The sequence below is a fragment of the Medicago sativa genome, chromosome 8 (assembly GCF_051527215.1).
Source record: "Medicago sativa cultivar Bolivia chromosome 8, Bolivia_mono, whole genome shotgun sequence".
In the NCBI taxonomy this organism is placed as follows: domain Eukaryota; kingdom Viridiplantae; phylum Streptophyta; class Magnoliopsida; order Fabales; family Fabaceae; genus Medicago; species Medicago sativa.
The window spans coordinates 47,633,468-47,655,874 of record NC_140756.1 but is presented as its reverse complement, the minus strand read 5'-3'; positions in this window follow the sequence as shown (position 1 = coordinate 47,655,874).

Genomic DNA, 22,407 nt, shown 5'->3' with positions numbered 1-22,407 from the left:
TAACTTGTTAATTAGGTCCATAATCATCATAAAATTAGTATTACATAACTAGAATGAACTATCTTAGGCATTTGGCAAGAATCCAAACCAAAAAAGTTCGGATTAAATTTTGGTCACAAAGGTTCCTCCGTTCGAGACGAACTTAATTTAAACTTTATTTTGGGGCAGTAACTTGTTAATTAGGTCCATAATCATCATACAATGAGTAATACACAAATATAATGAACTATTGTTGGCATTTGGCAAGAATCCAAGCCAAAAAAGTTCGGATTAAATTTTGGTCACCAAGGTTCCTCCTTTTGAGACGAACTTAAATAAAACTTTATTTTGGAGAAGTAACTCGTTAATTAGGTCCATAATCATCATAAAATTAGTATTACATAACTAGAATGAACTATGTTAGGCATTTGGCAAGAATCCAAGCCAAAAAAGTTCAGATAAAATTTTGGTCACCAAGGTTCCTCCTTTTGAGACGAACTTAATTTAAACTTTATTTTATAGAAGTAACTTGTTACTTAGGTCCATAATCATCATACAATGAGTAATACATAAATATAATGAACCATAGTTGGCATTTGAAAAGAATCCAAGCCAAAAAAGGAAGGATAAATTTTGTTCACCAAACGTTCCTCCTTTGGAGACGAACTTAATTTAAACTTTATTTTGGGGAAGTAACTTGTTAATTAGGTCCATAATCATCATAAAATTAGTATTACATAACTAGAATAAATTATTATAGGCATTTAGCAAGAATCCAAGCCAAAAAAGTTCGGATTAAATTTTGGTCACAAAGGTTCCTCCTTTCGAGACGAACTTAATTTAAACTTTATTTTGGGGAAGTAACTTGTTAATTAGGTCCATAATCATTATAAAATTAGTATTACATAACTAGAATGAACTATGTTAGGCATTTGGCAATAATCCAAGCCAAAAAAGTTCGATTAAATTTTGGTTACAAAGGTTCCTCCTTTCGAGACGAACTTAATTTAAACTTTATTTTGGCGAAGTAACTTGTTAATTAGGTCCATAATCATCATAAAATAAGTATTACATAACTAGAATGAACTATATTAGGCATTTGGCAAGAATCCAAGCCAAAAAAGTTCGGATTAAATTTTGGTCACAAAGGTTCCTCCTTTCGAGACGAACTTAATTTAAACTTTATTTTGGCGAAGTAACTTGTTAATTAGGTCCATAATCATCATAAAATTAGTATTACATAACTAGAATGAACTATGTTAGGCATTTGGCAAGAATCCAAGCCAAAAAAGTTCGGATTAAATTTTGGTCACAAAGGTTCCTCCTTTCGAGACGAACTTAATTTAAACTTTATTTTGGCGAAGTAACTTGTTAATTAGGTCCATAATCATCATAAAATTAGTATTACATAACTAGAATGAACTATGTTAGGCATTTGGCAAGAATCCAAGCCAAAAAAGTTCGGATTAAATTTTGGTCACAAAGGTTCCTCCTTTCGAGACGAACTTAATTTAAACTTTATTTTGGCGAAGTAACTTGTTAATTAGGTCCATAATCATCATAAAATTAGTATTACATAACTAGAATGAACTATGTTAGGCATTTGGCAAGAATCCAAGCCAAAAAAGTTCGGATTAAATTTTGGTCACAAAGGTTCCTCCTTTCGAGACGAACTTAATTTAAACTTTATTTTGGCGAAGTAACTTGTTAATTAGGTCCATAATCATCATAAAATTAGTATTACATAACTAGAATGAACTATCTTAGGCATTTGGCAAGAATCCAAACCAAAAAAGTTCGGATTAAATTTTGGTCACAAAGGTTCCTCCTTTCGAGACGAACTTAATTTAAACTTTATTTTGGGGAAGTAACTTGTTAATTAGGTCCATAATCATCATACAATGAGTAATACACAAATATAATGAACTATTGTTGGCATTTGGCAAGAATCCAAGGCAAAAAAGTTCGGATTAAATTTTGGTCACCAAGGTTCCTCCTTTTGAGACGAACTTAATTAAAACTTTATTTTGGAGAAGTAACTCGTTAATTAGGTCCATAATCATCATAAAATTAGTATTACATAACTAGAATGAACTATGTTAGGCATTTGGCAAGAATCCAAGCCAAAAAAGTTCAGATAAAATTTTGGTCACCAAGGTTCCTCCTTTTGAGACGAACTTAATTTAAACTTTATTTTGGAGAAGTAACTTGTTACTTAGGTCCATAATCATCATACAATGAGTAATACATAAATATAATGAACCATAGTTGGGATTTGAAAAGAATCCAAGCCAAAAAAGGAAGGATGAATTTTGTTCACCAAAGGTTCCTGCTTTGGAGACGAACTTAATTTTACCATTATTTTGGGGAAGTAACTTGTTAATTAGGTCCATAATCATCATAAAATTAGTATTACATAACTAGAATGAACTATCTTAGGCATTTGGCAAGAATCCAAACCAAAAAAGTTCGGATTAAATTTTGGTCACAAAGGTTCCTCCGTTCGAGACGAACTTAATTTAAACTTTATTTTGGGGCAGTAACTTGTTAATTAGGTCCATAATCATCATACAATGAGTAATACACAAATATAATGAACTATTGTTGGCATTTGGCAAGAATCCAAGCCAAAAAAGTTCGGATTAAATTTTGGTCACCAAGGTTCCTCCTTTTGAGACGAACTTAAATAAAACTTTATTTTGGAGAAGTAACTCGTTAATTAGGTCCATAATCATCATAAAATTAGTATTACATAACTAGAATGAACTATGTTAGGCATTTGGCAAGAATCCAAGCCAAAAAAGTTCAGATAAAATTTTGGTCACCAAGGTTCCTCCTTTTGAGACGAACTTAATTTAAACTTTATTTTATAGAAGTAACTTGTTACTTAGGTCCATAATCATCATACAATGAGTAATACATAAATATAATGAACCATAGTTGGCATTTGAAAAGAATCCAAGCCAAAAAAGGAAGGATAAATTTTGTTCACCAAACGTTCCTCCTTTGGAGACGAACTTAATTTAAACTTTATTTTGGGGAAGTAACTTGTTAATTAGGTCCATAATCATCATAAAATTAGTATTACATAACTAGAATAAATTATTATAGGCATTTAGCAAGAATCCAAGCCAAAAAAGTTCGGATTAAATTTTGGTCACAAAGGTTCCTCCTTTCGAGACGAACTTAATTTAAACTTTATTTTGGGGAAGTAACTTGTTAATTAGGTCCATAATCATTATAAAATTAGTATTACATAACTAGAATGAACTATGTTAGGCATTTGGCAATAATCCAAGCCAAAAAAGTTCGATTAAATTTTGGTTACAAAGGTTCCTCCTTTCGAGACGAACTTAATTTAAACTTTATTTTGGCGAAGTAACTTGTTAATTAGGTCCATAATCATCATAAAATTAGTATTACATAACTAGAATGAACTATGTTAGGCATTTGGCAAGAATCCAAGCCAAAAAAGTTCGGATTAAATTTTGGTCACAAAGGTTCCTCCTTTCGAGACGAACTTAATTTAAACTTTATTTTGGCGAAGTAACTTGTTAATTAGGTCCATAATCATCATAAAATTAGTATTACATAACTAGAATGAACTATGTTAGGCATTTGGCAAGAATCCAAGCCAAAAAAGTTCGGATTAAATTTTGGTCACAAAGGTTCCTCCTTTCGAGACGAACTTAATTTAAACTTTATTTTGGCGAAGTAACTTGTTAATTAGGTCCATAATCATCATAAAATTAGTATTACATAACTAGAATGAACTATGTTAGGCATTTGGCAAGAATCCAAGCCAAAAAAGTTCGGATTAAATTTTGGTCACAAAGGTTCCTCCTTTCGAGACGAACTTAATTTAAACTTTATTTTGGCGAAGTAACTTGTTAATTAGGTCCATAATCATCATAAAATTAGTATTACATAACTAGAATGAACTATCTTAGGCATTTGGCAAGAATCCAAACCAAAAAAGTTCGGATTAAATTTTGGTCACAAAGGTTCCTCCTTTCGAGACGAACTTAATTTAAACTTTATTTTGGGGAAGTAACTTGTTAATTAGGTCCATAATCATCATACAATGAGTAATACACAAATATAATGAACTATTGTTGGCATTTGGCAAGAATCCAAGGCAAAAAAGTTCGGATTAAATTTTGGTCACCAAGGTTCCTCCTTTTGAGACGAACTTAATTAAAACTTTATTTTGGAGAAGTAGCTCGTTAATTAGGTCCATAATCATCATAAAATTAGTATTACATAACTAGAATGAACTATGTTAGGCATTTGGCAAGAATCCAAGCCAAAAAAGTTCAGATAAAATTTTGGTCACCAAGGTTCCTCCTTTTGAGACGAACTTAATTTAAACTTTATTTTGGAGAAGTAACTTGTTACTTAGGTCCATAATCATCATACAATGAGTAATACATAAATATAATGAACCATAGTTGGGATTTGAAAAGAATCCAAGCCAAAAAAGGAAGGATGAATTTTGTTCACCAAAGGTTCCTGCTTTGGAGACGAACTTAATTTTACCATTATTTTGGGGAAGTAACTTGTTAATTAGGTCCATAATCATCATAAAATTAGTATTACATAACTAGAATGAACTATCTTAGGCATTTGGCAAGAATCCAAACCAAAAAAGTTCGGATTAAATTTTGGTCACAAAGGTTCCTCCGTTCGAGACGAACTTAATTTAAACTTTATTTTGGGGCAGTAACTTGTTAATTAGGTCCATAATCATCATACAATGAGTAATACACAAATATAATGAACTATTGTTGGCATTTGGCAAGAATCCAAGCCAAAAAAGTTCGGATTAAATTTTGGTCACCAAGGTTCCTCCTTTTGAGACGAACTTAATTAAAACTTTATTTTGGAGAAGTAACTCGTTAATTAGGTCCATAATCATCATAAAATTAGTATTACATAACTAGAATGAACTATGTTAGGCATTTGGCAAGAATCCAAGCCAAAAAAGTTCAGATAAAATTTTGGTCACCAAGGTTCCTCCTTTTGAGACGAACTTAATTTAAACTTTATTTTATAGAAGTAACTTGTTACTTAGGTCCATAATCATCATACAATGAGTAATACATAAATATAATGAACCATAGTTGGCATTTGAAAAGAATCCAAGCCAAAAAAGGAAGGATAAATTTTGTTCACCAAACGTTCCTCCTTTGGAGACGAACTTAATTTAAACTTTATTTTGGGGAAGTAACTTGTTAATTAGGTCCATAATCATCATAAAATTAGTATTACATAACTAGAATAAATTATTATAGGCATTTAGCAAGAATCCAAGCCAAAAAAGTTCGGATTAAATTTTGGTCACAAAGGTTCCTCATTTCGAGACGAACTTAATTTAAACTTTATTTTGGGGAAGTAACTTGTTAATTAGGTCCATAATCATTATAAAATTAGTATTACATAACTAGAATGAACTATGTTAGGCATTTGGCAATAATCCAAGCCAAAAAAGTTCGATTAAATTTTGGTTACAAAGGTTCCTCCTTTCGAGACGAACTTAATTTAAACTTTATTTTGGGGAAGTAACTTGTTAATTAGGTCCATAATCATCATACAATGAGTAATACACAAATATAATGAACTATTGTTGGCATTTGGCAAGAATCCAAGGCAAAAAAGTTCGGATTAAATTTTGGTCACCAAGGTTCCTCCTTTTGAGACGAACTTAATTAAAACTTTATTTTGGAGAAGTAGCTCGTTAATTAGGTCCATAATCATCATAAAATTAGTATTACATAACTAGAATGAACTATGTTAGGCATTTGGCAAGAATCCAAGCCAAAAAAGTTCAGATAAAATTTTGGTCACCAAGGTTCCTCCTTTTGAGACGAACTTAATTTAAACTTTATTTTGGAGAAGTAACTTGTTACTTAGGTCCATAATCATCATACAATGAGTAATACATAAATATAATGAACCATAGTTGGGATTTGAAAAGAATCCAAGCCAAAAAAGGAAGGATGAATTTTGTTCACCAAAGGTTCCTGCTTTGGAGACGAACTTAATTTTACCATTATTTTGGGGAAGTAACTTGTTAATTAGGTCCATAATCATCATAAAATTAGTATTACATAACTAGAATGAACTATCTTAGGCATTTGGCAAGAATCCAAACCAAAAAAGTTCGGATTAAATTTTGGTCACAAAGGTTCCTCCTTTCGAGACGAACTTAATTTAAACTTTATTTTGGCGAAGTAACTTGTTAATTAGGTCCATAATCATCATAAAATTAGTATTACATAACTAGAATGAACTATCTTAGGCATTTGGCAAGAATCCAAACCAAAAAAGTTCGGATTAAATTTTGGTCACAAAGGTTCCTCCTTTCGAGACGAACTTAATTTAAACTTTATTTTGGGGAAGTAACTTGTTAATTAGGTCCATAATCATCATACAATGAGTAATACACAAATATAATGAACTATTGTTGGCATTTGGCAAGAATCCAAGGCAAAAAAGTTCGGATTAAATTTTGGTCACCAAGGTTCCTCCTTTTGAGACGAACTTAATTAAAACTTTATTTTGGAGAAGTAACTCGTTAATTAGGTCCATAATCATCATAAAATTAGTATTACATAACTAGAATGAACTATGTTAGGCATTTGGCAAGAATCCAAGCCAAAAAAGTTCAGATAAAATTTTGGTCACCAAGGTTCCTCCTTTTGAGACGAACTTAATTTAAACTTTATTTTGGAGAAGTAACTTGTTACTTAGGTCCATAATCATCATACAATGAGTAATACATAAATATAATGAACCATAGTTGGGATTTGAAAAGAATCCAAGCCAAAAAAGGAAGGATGAATTTTGTTCACCAAAGGTTCCTGCTTTGGAGACGAACTTAATTTTACCATTATTTTGGGGAAGTAACTTGTTAATTAGGTCCATAATCATCATAAAATTAGTATTACATAACTAGAATGAACTATCTTAGGCATTTGGCAAGAATCCAAACCAAAAAAGTTCGGATTAAATTTTGGTCACAAAGGTTCCTCCGTTCGAGACGAACTTAATTTAAACTTTATTTTGGGGCAGTAACTTGTTAATTAGGTCCATAATCATCATACAATGAGTAATACACAAATATAATGAACTATTGTTGGCATTTGGCAAGAATCCAAGCCAAAAAAGTTCGGATTAAATTTTGGTCACCAAGGTTCCTCCTTTTGAGACGAACTTAATTAAAACTTTATTTTGGAGAAGTAACTCGTTAATTAGGTCCATAATCATCATAAAATTAGTATTACATAACTAGAATGAACTATGTTAGGCATTTGGCAAGAATCCAAGCCAAAAAAGTTCAGATAAAATTTTGGTCACCAAGGTTCCTCCTTTTGAGACGAACTTAATTTAAACTTTATTTTATAGAAGTAACTTGTTACTTAGGTCCATAATCATCATACAATGAGTAATACATAAATATAATGAACCATAGTTGGCATTTGAAAAGAATCCAAGCCAAAAAAGGAAGGATAAATTTTGTTCACCAAACATTCCTCCTTTGGAGACGAACTGAATTTAAACTTTATTTTGGGAAAGTAACTTGTTAATTAGGTCCATAATCATTATAAAATTAGTATTACATAACTAGAATGAACTATGTTAGGCATTTGGCAATAATCCAAGCCAAAAAAGTTCGATTAAATTTTGGTTACAAAGGTTCCTCCTTTCGAGACGAACTTAATTTAAACTTTATTTTGGCGAAGTAACTTGTTAATTAGGTCCATAATCATCATAAAATAAGTATTACATAACTAGAATGAACTATATTAGGCATTTGGCAAGAATCCAAGCCAAAAAAGTTCGGATTAAATTTTGGTCACAAAGGTTCCTCCTTTCGAGACGAACTTAATTTAAACTTTATTTTGGCGAAGTAACTTGTTAATTAGGTCCATAATCATCATAAAATTAGTATTACATAACTAGAATGAACTATGTTAGGCATTTGGCAAGAATCCAAGCCAAAAAAGTTCGGATTAAATTTTGGTCACAAAGGTTCCTCCTTTCGAGACGAACTTAATTTAAACTTTATTTTGGCGAAGTAACTTGTTAATTAGGTCCATAATCATCATAAAATTAGTATTACATAACTAGAATGAACTATGTTAGGCATTTGGCAAGAATCCAAGCCAAAAAAGTTCGGATTAAATTTTGGTCACAAAGGTTCCTCCTTTCGAGACGAACTTAATTTAAACTTTATTTTGGCGAAGTAACTTGTTAATTAGGTCCATAATCATCATAAAATTAGTATTACATAACTAGAATGAACTATGTTAGGCATTTGGCAAGAATCCAAGCCAAAAAAGTTCGGATTAAGTTTTGGTCACAAAGGTTCCTCCTTTCGAGACGAACTTAATTTAAACTTTATTTTGGGGAAGTAACTTGTTAATTAGGTCCATAATCATCATACAATGAGTAATACACAAATATAATGAACTATTGTTGGCATTTGGCAAGAATCCAAGGCAAAAAAGTTCGGATTAAATTTTGGTCACCAAGGTTCCTCCTTTTGAGACGAACTTAATTAAAACTTTATTTTGGAGAAGTAACTCGTTAATTAGGTCCATAATCATCATAAAATTAGTATTACATAACTAGAATGAACTATGTTAGGCATTTGGCAAGAATCCAAGCCAAAAAAGTTCAGATAAAATTTTGGTCACCAAGGTTCCTCCTTTTGAGACGAACTTAATTTAAACTTTATTTTGGAGAAGTAACTTGTTACTTAGGTCCATAATCATCATACAATGAGTAATACATAAATATAATGAACCATAGTTGGGATTTGAAAAGAATCCAAGCCAAAAAAGGAAGGATGAATTTTGTTCACCAAAGGTTCCTGCTTTGGAGACGAACTTAATTTTACCATTATTTTGGGGAAGTAACTTGTTAATTAGGTCCATAATCATCATAAAATTAGTATTACATAACTAGAATGAACTATCTTAGGCATTTGGCAAGAATCCAAACCAAAAAAGTTCGGATTAAATTTTGGTCACAAAGGTTCCTCCTTTCGAGACGAACTTAATTTAAACTTTATTTTGGCGAAGTAACTTGTTAATTAGGTCCATAATCATCATAAAATTAGTATTACATAACTAGAATGAACTATCTTAGGCATTTGGCAAGAATCCAAACCAAAAAAGTTCGGATTAAATTTTGGTCACAAAGGTTCCTCCTTTCGAGACGAACTTAATTTAAACTTTATTTTGGGGAAGTAACTTGTTAATTAGGTCCATAATCATCATACAATGAGTAATACACAAATATAATGAACTATTGTTGGCATTTGGCAAGAATCCAAGGCAAAAAAGTTCGGATTAAATTTTGGTCACCAAGGTTCCTCCTTTTGAGACGAACTTAATTAAAACTTTATTTTGGAGAAGTAACTCGTTAATTAGGTCCATAATCATCATAAAATTAGTATTACATAACTAGAATGAACTATGTTAGGCATTTGGCAAGAATCCAAGCCAAAAAAGTTCAGATAAAATTTTGGTCACCAAGGTTCCTCCTTTTGAGACGAACTTAATTTAAACTTTATTTTGGAGAAGTAACTTGTTACTTAGGTCCATAATCATCATACAATGAGTAATACATAAATATAATGAACCATAGTTGGGATTTGAAAAGAATCCAAGCCAAAAAAGGAAGGATGAATTTTGTTCACCAAAGGTTCCTGCTTTGGAGACGAACTTAATTTTACCATTATTTTGGGGAAGTAACTTGTTAATTAGGTCCATAATCATCATAAAATTAGTATTACATAACTAGAATGAACTATCTTAGGCATTTGGCAAGAATCCAAACCAAAAAAGTTCGGATTAAATTTTGGTCACAAAGGTTCCTCCGTTCGAGACGAACTTAATTTAAACTTTATTTTGGGGCAGTAACTTGTTAATTAGGTCCATAATCATCATACAATGAGTAATACACAAATATAATGAACTATTGTTGGCATTTGGCAAGAATCCAAGCCAAAAAAGTTCGGATTAAATTTTGGTCACCAAGGTTCCTCCTTTTGAGACGAACTTAATTAAAACTTTATTTTGGAGAAGTAACTCGTTAATTAGGTCCATAATCATCATAAAATTAGTATTACATAACTAGAATGAACTATGTTAGGCATTTGGCAAGAATCCAAGCCAAAAAAGTTCAGATAAAATTTTGGTCACCAAGGTTCCTCCTTTTGAGACGAACTTAATTTAAACTTTATTTTATAGAAGTAACTTGTTACTTAGGTCCATAATCATCATACAATGAGTAATACATAAATATAATGAACCATAGTTGGCATTTGAAAAGAATCCAAGCCAAAAAAGGAAGGATAAATTTTGTTCACCAAACATTCCTCCTTTGGAGACGAACTGAATTTAAACTTTATTTTGGGAAAGTAACTTGTTAATTAGGTCCATAATCATCATAAAATTAGTATTACGTAACTAGAATAAATTATTATAGGCATTTAGCAAGAATCCAAGCCAAAAAAGTTCGGATTAAATTTTGGTCACAAAGGTTCCTCCTTTCGAGACGAACTTAATTTAAACTTTATTTTGGGGAAGTAACTTGTTAATTAGGTCCATAATCATTATAAAATTAGTATTACATAACTAGAATGAACTATGTTAGGCATTTGGCAATAATCCAAGCCAAAAAAGTTCGATTAAATTTTGGTGACAAAGGTTCCTCCTTTCGAGACGAACTTAATTTAAACTTTATTTTGGCGAAGTAACTTGTTAATTAGGTCCATAATCATCATAAAATCAGTATTACATAACTAGAATGAACTATGTTAGGCATTTGGCAAGAATCCAAGCCAAAAAAGTTCGGAATAAATTTTGGTCACAAAGGTTCCTCCTTTCGAGACGAACTTAATTTAAACTTTATTTTGGCGAAGTAACTTGTTAATTAGGTCCATAATCATCATAAAATTAGTATTACATAACTAGAATGAACTATGTTAGGCATTTGGCAAGAATCCAAGCCAAAAAAGTTCGGATTAAATTTTGGTCACAAAGGTTCCTCCTTTCGAGACGAACTTAATTTAAACTTTATTTTGGCGAAGTAACTTGTTAATTAGGTCCATAATCATCATAAAATTAGTATTACATAACTAGAATGAACTATGTTAGGCATTTGGCAAGAATCCAAGCCAAAAAAGTTCGGATTAAATTTTGGTCACAAAGGTTCCTCCTTTCGAGACGAACTTAATTTAAACTTTATTTTGGCGAAGTAACTTGTTAATTAGGTCCATAATCATCATAAAATTAGTATTACATAACTAGAATGAACTATCTTAGGCATTTGGCAAGAATCCAAACCAAAAAAGTTCGGATTAAATTTTGGTCACAAAGGTTCCTCCTTTCGAGACGAACTTAATTTAAACTTTATTTTGGCGAAGTAACTTGTTAATTAGGTCCATAATCATCATAAAATTAGTATTACATAACTAGAATGAACTATGTTAGGCATTTGGCAAGAATCCAAGCCAAAAAAGTTCGGATTAAATTTTGGTCACAAAGGTTCCTCCTTTCGAGACGAACTTAATTTAAACTTTATTTTGGCGAAGTAACTTGTTAATTAGGTCCATAATCATCATAAAATAAGTATTACATAACTAGAATGAACTATATTAGGCATTTGGCAAGAATCCAAGCCAAAAAAGTTCGGATTAAATTTTGGTCACAAAGGTTCCTCCTTTCGAGACGAACTTAATTTAAACTTTATTTTGGCGAAGTAACTTGTTAATTAGGTCCATAATCATCATAAAATTAGTATTACATAACTAGAATGAACTATGTTAGGCATTTGGCAAGAATCCAAGCCAAAAAAGTTCGGATTAAATTTTGGTCACAAAGGTTCCTCCTTTCGAGACGAACTTAATTTAAACTTTATTTTGGCGAAGTAACTTGTTAATTAGGTCCATAATCATCATAAAATTAGTATTACATAACTAGAATGAACTATGTTAGGCATTTGGCAAGAATCCAAGCCAAAAAAGTTCGGATTAAATTTTGGTCACAAAGGTTCCTCCTTTCGAGACGAACTTAATTTAAACTTTATTTTGGCGAAGTAACTTGTTAATTAGGTCCATAATCATCATAAAATTAGTATTACATAACTAGAATGAACTATGTTAGGCATTTGGCAAGAATCCAAGCCAAAAAAGTTCGGATTAAGTTTTGGTCACAAAGGTTCCTCCTTTCGAGACGAACTTAATTTAAACTTTATTTTGGGGAAGTAACTTGTTAATTAGGTCCATAATCATCATACAATGAGTAATACACAAATATAATGAACTATTGTTGGCATTTGGCAAGAATCCAAGGCAAAAAAGTTCGGATTAAATTTTGGTCACCAAGGTTCCTCCTTTTGAGACGAACTTAATTAAAACTTTATTTTGGAGAAGTAACTCGTTAATTAGGTCCATAATCATCATAAAATTAGTATTACATAACTAGAATGAACTATGTTAGGCATTTGGCAAGAATCCAAGCCAAAAAAGTTCAGATAAAATTTTGGTCACCAAGGTTCCTCCTTTTGAGACGAACTTAATTTAAACTTTATTTTGGAGAAGTAACTTGTTACTTAGGTCCATAATCATCATACAATGAGTAATACATAAATATAATGAACCATAGTTGGGATTTGAAAAGAATCCAAGCCAAAAAAGGAAGGATGAATTTTGTTCACCAAAGGTTCCTGCTTTGGAGACGAACTTAATTTTACCATTATTTTGGGGAAGTAACTTGTTAATTAGGTCCATAATCATCATAAAATTAGTATTACATAACTAGAATGAACTATCTTAGGCATTTGGCAAGAATCCAAACCAAAAAAGTTCGGATTAAATTTTGGTCACAAAGGTTCCTCCTTTCGAGACGAACTTAATTTAAACTTTATTTTGGCGAAGTAACTTGTTAATTAGGTCCATAATCATCATAAAATTAGTATTACATAACTAGAATGAACTATCTTAGGCATTTGGCAAGAATCCAAACCAAAAAAGTTCGGATTAAATTTTGGTCACAAAGGTTCCTCCTTTCGAGACGAACTTAATTTAAACTTTATTTTGGGGAAGTAACTTGTTAATTAGGTCCATAATCATCATACAATGAGTAATACACAAATATAATGAACTATTGTTGGCATTTGGCAAGAATCCAAGGCAAAAAAGTTCGGATTAAATTTTGGTCACCAAGGTTCCTCCTTTTGAGACGAACTTAATTAAAACTTTATTTTGGAGAAGTAACTCGTTAATTAGGTCCATAATCATCATAAAATTAGTATTACATAACTAGAATGAACTATGTTAGGCATTTGGCAAGAATCCAAGCCAAAAAAGTTCAGATAAAATTTTGGTCACCAAGGTTCCTCCTTTTGAGACGAACTTAATTTAAACTTTATTTTGGAGAAGTAACTTGTTACTTAGGTCCATAATCATCATACAATGAGTAATACATAAATATAATGAACCATAGTTGGGATTTGAAAAGAATCCAAGCCAAAAAAGGAAGGATGAATTTTGTTCACCAAAGGTTCCTGCTTTGGAGACGAACTTAATTTTACCATTATTTTGGGGAAGTAACTTGTTAATTAGGTCCATAATCATCATAAAATTAGTATTACATAACTAGAATGAACTATCTTAGGCATTTGGCAAGAATCCAAACCAAAAAAGTTCGGATTAAATTTTGGTCACAAAGGTTCCTCCGTTCGAGACGAACTTAATTTAAACTTTATTTTGGGGCAGTAACTTGTTAATTAGGTCCATAATCATCATACAATGAGTAATACACAAATATAATGAACTATTGTTGGCATTTGGCAAGAATCCAAGCCAAAAAAGTTCGGATTAAATTTTGGTCACCAAGGTTCCTCCTTTTGAGACGAACTTAATTAAAACTTTATTTTGGAGAAGTAACTCGTTAATTAGGTCCATAATCATCATAAAATTAGTATTACATAACTAGAATGAACTATGTTAGGCATTTGGCAAGAATCCAAGCCAAAAAAGTTCAGATAAAATTTTGGTCACCAAGGTTCCTCCTTTTGAGACGAACTTAATTTAAACTTTATTTTATAGAAGTAACTTGTTACTTAGGTCCATAATCATCATACAATGAGTAATACATAAATATAATGAACCATAGTTGGCATTTGAAAAGAATCCAAGCCAAAAAAGGAAGGATAAATTTTGTTCACCAAACATTCCTCCTTTGGAGACGAACTGAATTTAAACTTTATTTTGGGAAAGTAACTTGTTAATTAGGTCCATAATCATCATAAAATTAGTATTACGTAACTAGAATAAATTATTATAGGCATTTAGCAAGAATCCAAGCCAAAAAAGTTCGGATTAAATTTTGGTCACAAAGGTTCCTCCTTTCGAGACGAACTTAATTTAAACTTTATTTTGGGGAAGTAACTTGTTAATTAGGTCCATAATCATTATAAAATTAGTATTACATAACTAGAATGAACTATGTTAGGCATTTGGCAATAATCCAAGCCAAAAAAGTTCGATTAAATTTTGGTGACAAAGGTTCCTCCTTTCGAGACGAACTTAATTTAAACTTTATTTTGGCGAAGTAACTTGTTAATTAGGTCCATAATCATCATAAAATCAGTATTACATAACTAGAATGAACTATGTTAGGCATTTGGCAAGAATCCAAGCCAAAAAAGTTCGGAATAAATTTTGGTCACAAAGGTTCCTCCTTTCGAGACGAACTTAATTTAAACTTTATTTTGGCGAAGTAACTTGTTAATTAGGTCCATAATCATCATAAAATTAGTATTACATAACTAGAATGAACTATGTTAGGCATTTGGCAAGAATCCAAGCCAAAAAAGTTCGGATTAAATTTTGGTCACAAAGGTTCCTCCTTTCGAGACGAACTTAATTTAAACTTTATTTTGGCGAAGTAACTTGTTAATTAGGTCCATAATCATCATAAAATTAGTATTACATAACTAGAATGAACTATGTTAGGCATTTGGCAAGAATCCAAGCCAAAAAAGTTCGGATTAAATTTTGGTCACAAAGGTTCCTCCTTTCGAGACGAACTTAATTTAAACTTTATTTTGGCGAAGTAACTTGTTAATTAGGTCCATAATCATCATAAAATTAGTATTACATAACTAGAATGAACTATCTTAGGCATTTGGCAAGAATCCAAACCAAAAAAGTTCGGATTAAATTTTGGTCACAAAGGTTCCTCCTTTCGAGACGAACTTAATTTAAACTTTATTTTGGGGAAGTAACTTGTTAATTAGGTCCATAATCATCATACAATGAGTAATACACAAATATAATGAACTATTGTTGGCATTTGGCAAGAATCCAAGGCAAAAAAGTTCGGATTAAATTTTGGTCACCAAGGTTCCTCCTTTTGAGACGAACTTAATTAAAACTTTATTTTGGAGAAGTAACTCGTTAATTAGGTCCATAATCATCATAAAATTAGTATTACATAACTAGAATGAACTATGTTAGGCATTTGGCAAGAATCCAAGCCAAAAAAGTTCAGATAAAATTTTGGTCACCAAGGTTCCTCCTTTTGAGACGAACTTAATTTAAACTTTATTTTGGAGAAGTAACTTGTTACTTAGGTCCATAATCATCATACAATGAGTAATACATAAATATAATGAACCATAGTTGGGATTTGAAAAGAATCCAAGCCAAAAAAGGAAGGATGAATTTTGTTCACCAAAGGTTCCTGCTTTGGAGACGAACTTAATTTTACCATTATTTTGGGGAAGTAACTTGTTAATTAGGTCCATAATCATCATAAAATTAGTATTACATAACTAGAATGAACTATCTTAGGCATTTGGCAAGAATCCAAACCAAAAAAGTTCGGATTAAATTTTGGTCACAAAGGTTCCTCCGTTCGAGACGAACTTAATTTAAACTTTATTTTGGGGCAGTAACTTGTTAATTAGGTCCATAATCATCATACAATGAGTAATACACAAATATAATGAACTATTGTTGGCATTTGGCAAGAATCCAAGCCAAAAAAGTTCGGATTAAATTTTGGTCACCAAGGTTCCTCCTTTTGAGACGAACTTAATTAAAACTTTATTTTGGAGAAGTAACTCGTTAATTAGGTCCATAATCATCATAAAATTAGTATTACATAACTAGAATGAACTATGTTAGGCATTTGGCAAGAATCCAAGCCAAAAAAGTTCAGATAAAATTTTGGTCACCAAGGTTCCTCCTTTTGAGACGAACTTAATTTAAACTTTATTTTATAGAAGTAACTTGTTACTTAGGTCCATAATCATCATACAATGAGTAATACATAAATATAATGAACCATAGTTGGCATTTGAAAAGAATCCAAGCCAAAAAAGGAAGGATAAATTTTGTTCACCAAACGTTCCTCCTTTGGAGACGAACTTAATTTAAACTTTATTTTGGGGAAGTAACTTGTTAATTAGGTCCATAATCATCATAAAATTAGTATTACATAACTAGAATAAATTATTATAGGCATTTAGCAAGAATCCAAGCCAAAAAAGTTCGGATTAAATTTTGGTCACAAAGGTTCCTCCTTTCGAGACGAACTTAATTTAAACTTTATTTTGGGGAAGTAACTTGTTAATTAGGTCCATAATCATTATAAAATTAGTATTACATAACTAGAATGAACTATGTTAGGCATTTGGCAATAATCCAAGCCAAAAAAGTTCGATTAAATTTTGGTTACAAAGGTTCCTCCTTTCGAGACGAACTTAATTTAAACTTTATTTTGGCGAAGTAACTTGTTAATTAGGTCCATAATCATCATAAAATTAGTATTACATAACTAGAATGAACTATGTTAGGCATTTGGCAAGAATCCAAGCCAAAAAAGTTCGGAATAAATTTTGGTCACAAAGGTTCCTCCTTTCGAGACGAACTTAATTTAAACTTTATTTTGGCGAAGTAACTTGTTAATTAGGTCCATAATCATCATAAAATTAGTATTACATAACTAGAATGAACTATGTTAGGCATTTGGCAAGAATCCAAGCCAAAAAAGTTCGGATTAAATTTTGGTCACAAAGGTTCCTCCTTTCGAGACGAACTTAATTTAAACTTTATTTTGGCGAAGTAACTTGTTAATTAGGTCCATAATCATCATAAAATTAGTATTACATAACTAGAATGAACTATGTTAGGCATTTGGCAAGAATCCAAGCCAAAAAAGTTCGGATTAAGTTTTGGTCACAAAGGTTCCTCCTTTCGAGACGAACTTAATTTAAACTTTATTTTGGTGAAGTAACTTGTTAATTAGGTCCATAATCATCATACAATGAGTAATACACAAATATAATGAACTATTGTTGGCATTTGGCAAGAATCCAAGGCAAAAAAGTTCGGATTAAATTTTGGTCACCAAGGTTCCTCCTTTTGAGACGAACTTAATTAAAACTTTATTTTGGAGAAGTAACTCGTTAATTAGGTCCATAATCATCATAAAATTAGTATTACATAACTAGAATGAACTATGTTAGGCATTTGGCAAGAATCCAAGCCAAAAAAGTTCAGATAAAATTTTGGTCACCAAGGTTCCTCCTTTTGAGACGAACTTAATTTAAACTTTATTTTGGAGAAGTAACTTGTTACTTAGGTCCATAATCATCATACAATGAGTAATACATAAATATAATGAACCATAGTTGGGATTTGAAAAGAATCCAAGCCAAAAAAGGAAGGATGAATTTTGTTCACCAAAGGTTCCTGCTTTGGAGACGAACTTAATTTTACCATTATTTTGGGGAAGTAACTTGTTAATTAGGTCCATAATCATCATAAAATTAGTATTACATAACTAGAATGAACTATCTTAGGCATTTGGCAAGAATCCAAACCAAAAAAGTTCGGATTAAATTTTGGTCACAAAGGTTCCTCCTTTCGAGACGAACTTAATTTAAACTTTATTTTGGCGAAGTAACTTGTTAATTAGGTCCATAATCATCATAAAATTAGTATTACATAACTAGAATGAACTATCTTAGGCATTTGGCAAGAATCCAAACCAAAAAAGTTCGGATTAAATTTTGGTCACAAAGGTTCCTCCTTTCGAGACGAACTTAATTTAAACTTTATTTTGGTGAAGTAACTTGTTAATTAGGTCCATAATCATCATACAATGAGTAATACACAAATATAATGAACTATTGTTGGCATTTGGCAAGAATCCAAGGCAAAAAAGTTCGGATTAAATTTTGGTCACCAAGGTTCCTCCTTTTGAGACGAACTTAATTAAAACTTTATTTTGGAGAAGTAACTCGTTAATTAGGTCCATAATCATCATAAAATTAGTATTACATAACTAGAATGAACTATGTTAGGCATTTGGCAAGAATCCAAGCCAAAAAAGTTCAGATAAAATTTTGGTCACCAAGGTTCCTCCTTTTGAGACGAACTTAATTTAAACTTTATTTTGGAGAAGTAACTTGTTACTTAGGTCCATAATCATCATACAATGAGTAATACATAAATATAATGAACCATAGTTGGGATTTGAAAAGAATCCAAGCCAAAAAAGGAAGGATGAATTTTGTTCACCAAAGGTTCCTGCTTTGGAGACGAACTTAATTTTACCATTATTTTGGGGAAGTAACTTGTTAATTAGGTCCATAATCATCATAAAATTAGTATTACATAACTAGAATGAACTATCTTAGGCATTTGGCAAGAATCCAAACCAAAAAAGTTCGGATTAAATTTTGGTCACAAAGGTTCCTCCGTTCGAGACGAACTTAATTTAAACTTTATTTTGGGGCAGTAACTTGTTAATTAGGTCCATAATCATCATACAATGAGTAATACACAAATATAATGAACTATTGTTGGCATTTGGCAAGAATCCAAGCCAAAAAAGTTCGGATTAAATTTTGGTCACCAAGGTTCCTCCTTTTGAGACGAACTTAATTAAAACTTTATTTTGGAGAAGTAACTCGTTAATTAGGTCCATAATCATCATAAAATTAGTATTACATAACTAGAATGAACTATGTTAGGCATTTGGCAAGAATCCAAGCCAAAAAAGTTCAGATAAAATTTTGGTCACCAAGGTTCCTCCTTTTGAGACGAACTTAATTTAAACTTTATTTTATAGAAGTAACTTGTTACTTAGGTCCATAATCATCATACAATGAGTAATACATAAATATAATGAACCATAGTTGGCATTTGAAAAGAATCCAAGCCAAAAAAGGAAGGATAAATTTTGTTCACCAAACATTCCTCCTTTGGAGACGAACTGAATTTAAACTTTATTTTGGGAAAGTAACTTGTTAATTAGGTCCATAATCATCATAAAATTAGTATTACGTAACTAGAATAAATTATTATAGGCATTTAGCAAGAATCCAAGCCAAAAAAGTTCGGATTAAATTTTGGTCACAAAGGTTCCTCCTTTCGAGACGAACTTAATTTAAACTTTATTTTGGGGAAGTAACTTGTTAATTAGGTCCATAATCATTATAAAATTAGTATTACATAACTAGAATGAACTATGTTAGGCATTTGGCAATAATCCAAGCCAAAAAAGTTCGATTAAATTTTGGTGACAAAGGTTCCTCCTTTCGAGACGAACTTAATTTAAACTTTATTTTGGCGAAGTAACTTGTTAATTATGTCCATAATCATCATAAAATTAGTATTACATAACTAGAATGAACTATGTTAGGCATTTGGCAAGAATCCAAGCCAAAAAAGTTCGGAATAAATTTTGGTCACAAAGGTTCCTCCTTTCGAGACGAACTTAATTTAAACTTTATTTTGGCGAAGTAACTTGTTAATTAGGTCCATAATCATCATAAAATTAGTATTACATAACTAGAATGAACTATGTTAGGCATTTGGCAAGAATCCAAGCCAAAAAAGTTCGGATTAAATTTTGGTCACAAAGGTTCCTCCTTTCGAGACGAACTTAATTTAAACTTTATTTTGGCGAAGTAACTTGTTAATTAGGTCCATAATCATCATAAAATTAGTATTACATAACTAGAATGAACTATGTTAGGCATTTGGCAAGAATCCAAGCCAAAAAAGTTCGGATTAAATTTTGGTCACAAAGGTTCCTCCTTTCGAGACGAACTTAATTTAAACTTTATTTTGGCGAAGTAACTTGTTAATTAGGTCCATAATCATCATAAAATTAGTATTACATAACTAGAATGAACTATCTTAGGCATTTGGCAAGAATCCAAACCAAAAAAGTTCGGATTAAATTTTGGTCACAAAGGTTCCTCCTTTCGAGACGAACTTAATTTAAACTTTATTTTGGAGAAGTAACTCGTTAATTAGGTCCATAATCATCATAAAATTAGTATTACATAACTAGAATGAACTATGTTAGGCATTTGGCAAGAATCCAAGCCAAAAAAGTTCAGATAAAATTTTGGTCACCAAGGTTCCTCCTTTTGAGACGAACTTAATTTAAACTTTATTTTGGAGAAGTAACTTGTTACTTAGGTCCATAATCATCATACAATGAGTAATACATAAATATAATGAACCATAGTTGGGATTTGAAAAGAATCCAAGCCAAAAAAGGAAGGATGAATTTTGTTCACCAAAGGTTCCTGCTTTGGAGACGAACTTAATTTTACCATTATTTTGGGGAAGTAACTTGTTAATTAGGTCCATAATCATCATAAAATTAGTATTACATAACTAGAATGAACTATCTTAGGCATTTGGCAAGAATCCAAACCAAAAAAGTTCGGATTAAATTTTGGTCACAAAGGTTCCTCCGTTCGAGACGAACTTAATTTAAACTTTATTTTGGGGCAGTAACTTGTTAATTAGGTCCATAATCATCATACAATGAGTAATACACAAATATAATGAACTATTGTTGGCATTTGGCAAGAATCCAAGCCAAAAAAGTTCGGATTAAATTTTGGTCACCAAGGTTCCTCCTTTTGAGACGAACTTAAATAAAACTTTATTTTGGAGAAGTAACTCGTTAATTAGGTCCATAATCATCATAAAATTAGTATTACATAACTAGAATGAACTATGTTAGGCATTTGGCAAGAATCCAAGCCAAAAAAGTTCAGATAAAATTTTGGTCACCAAGGTTCCTCCTTTTGAGACGAACTTAATTTAAACTTTATTTTATAGAAGTAACTTGTTACTTAGGTCCATAATCATCATACAATGAGTAATACATAAATATAATGAACCATAGTTGGCATTTGAAAAGAATCCAAGCCAAAAAAGGAAGGATAAATTTTGTTCACCAAACGTTCCTCCTTTGGAGACGAACTTAATTTAAACTTTATTTTGGGGAAGTAACTTGTTAATTAGGTCCATAATCATCATAAAATTAGTATTACATAACTAGAATAAATTATTATAGGCATTTAGCAAGAATCCAAGCCAAAAAAGTTCGGATTAAATTTTGGTCACAAAGGTTCCTCCTTTCGAGACGAACTTAATTTAAACTTTATTTTGGGGAAGTAACTTGTTAATTAGGTCCATAATCATTATAAAATTAGTATTACATAACTAGAATGAACTATGTTAGGCATTTGGCAATAATCCAAGCCAAAAAAGTTCGATTAAATTTTGGTTACAAAGGTTCCTCCTTTCGAGACGAACTTAATTTAAACTTTATTTTGGCGAAGTAACTTGTTAATTAGGTCCATAATCATCATAAAATAAGTATTACATAACTAGAATGAACTATATTAGGCATTTGGCAAGAATCCAAGCCAAAAAAGTTCGGATTAAATTTTGGTCACAAAGGTTCCTCCTTTCGAGACGAACTTAATTTAAACTTTATTTTGGCGAAGTAACTTGTTAATTAGGTCCATAATCATCATAAAATTAGTATTACATAACTAGAATGAACTATGTTAGGCATTTGGCAAGAATCCAAGCCAAAAAAGTTCGGATTAAATTTTGGTCACAAAGGTTCCTCCTTTCGAGACGAACTTAATTTAAACTTTATTTTGGCGAAGTAACTTGTTAATTAGGTCCATAATCATCATAAAATTAGTATTACATAACTAGAATGAACTATGTTAGGCATTTGGCAAGAATCCAAGCCAAAAAAGTTCGGATTAAATTTTGGTCACAAAGGTTCCTCCTTTCGAGACGAACTTAATTTAAACTTTATTTTGGCGAAGTAACTTGTTAATTAGGTCCATAATCATCATAAAATTAGTATTACATAACTAGAATGAACTATGTTAGGCATTTGGCAAGAATCCAAGCCAAAAAAGTTCGGATTAAATTTTGGTCACAAAGGTTCCTCCTTTCGAGACGAACTTAATTTAAACTTTATTTTGGCGAAGTAACTTGTTAATTAGGTCCATAATCATCATAAAATTAGTATTACATAACTAGAATGAACTATCTTAGGCATT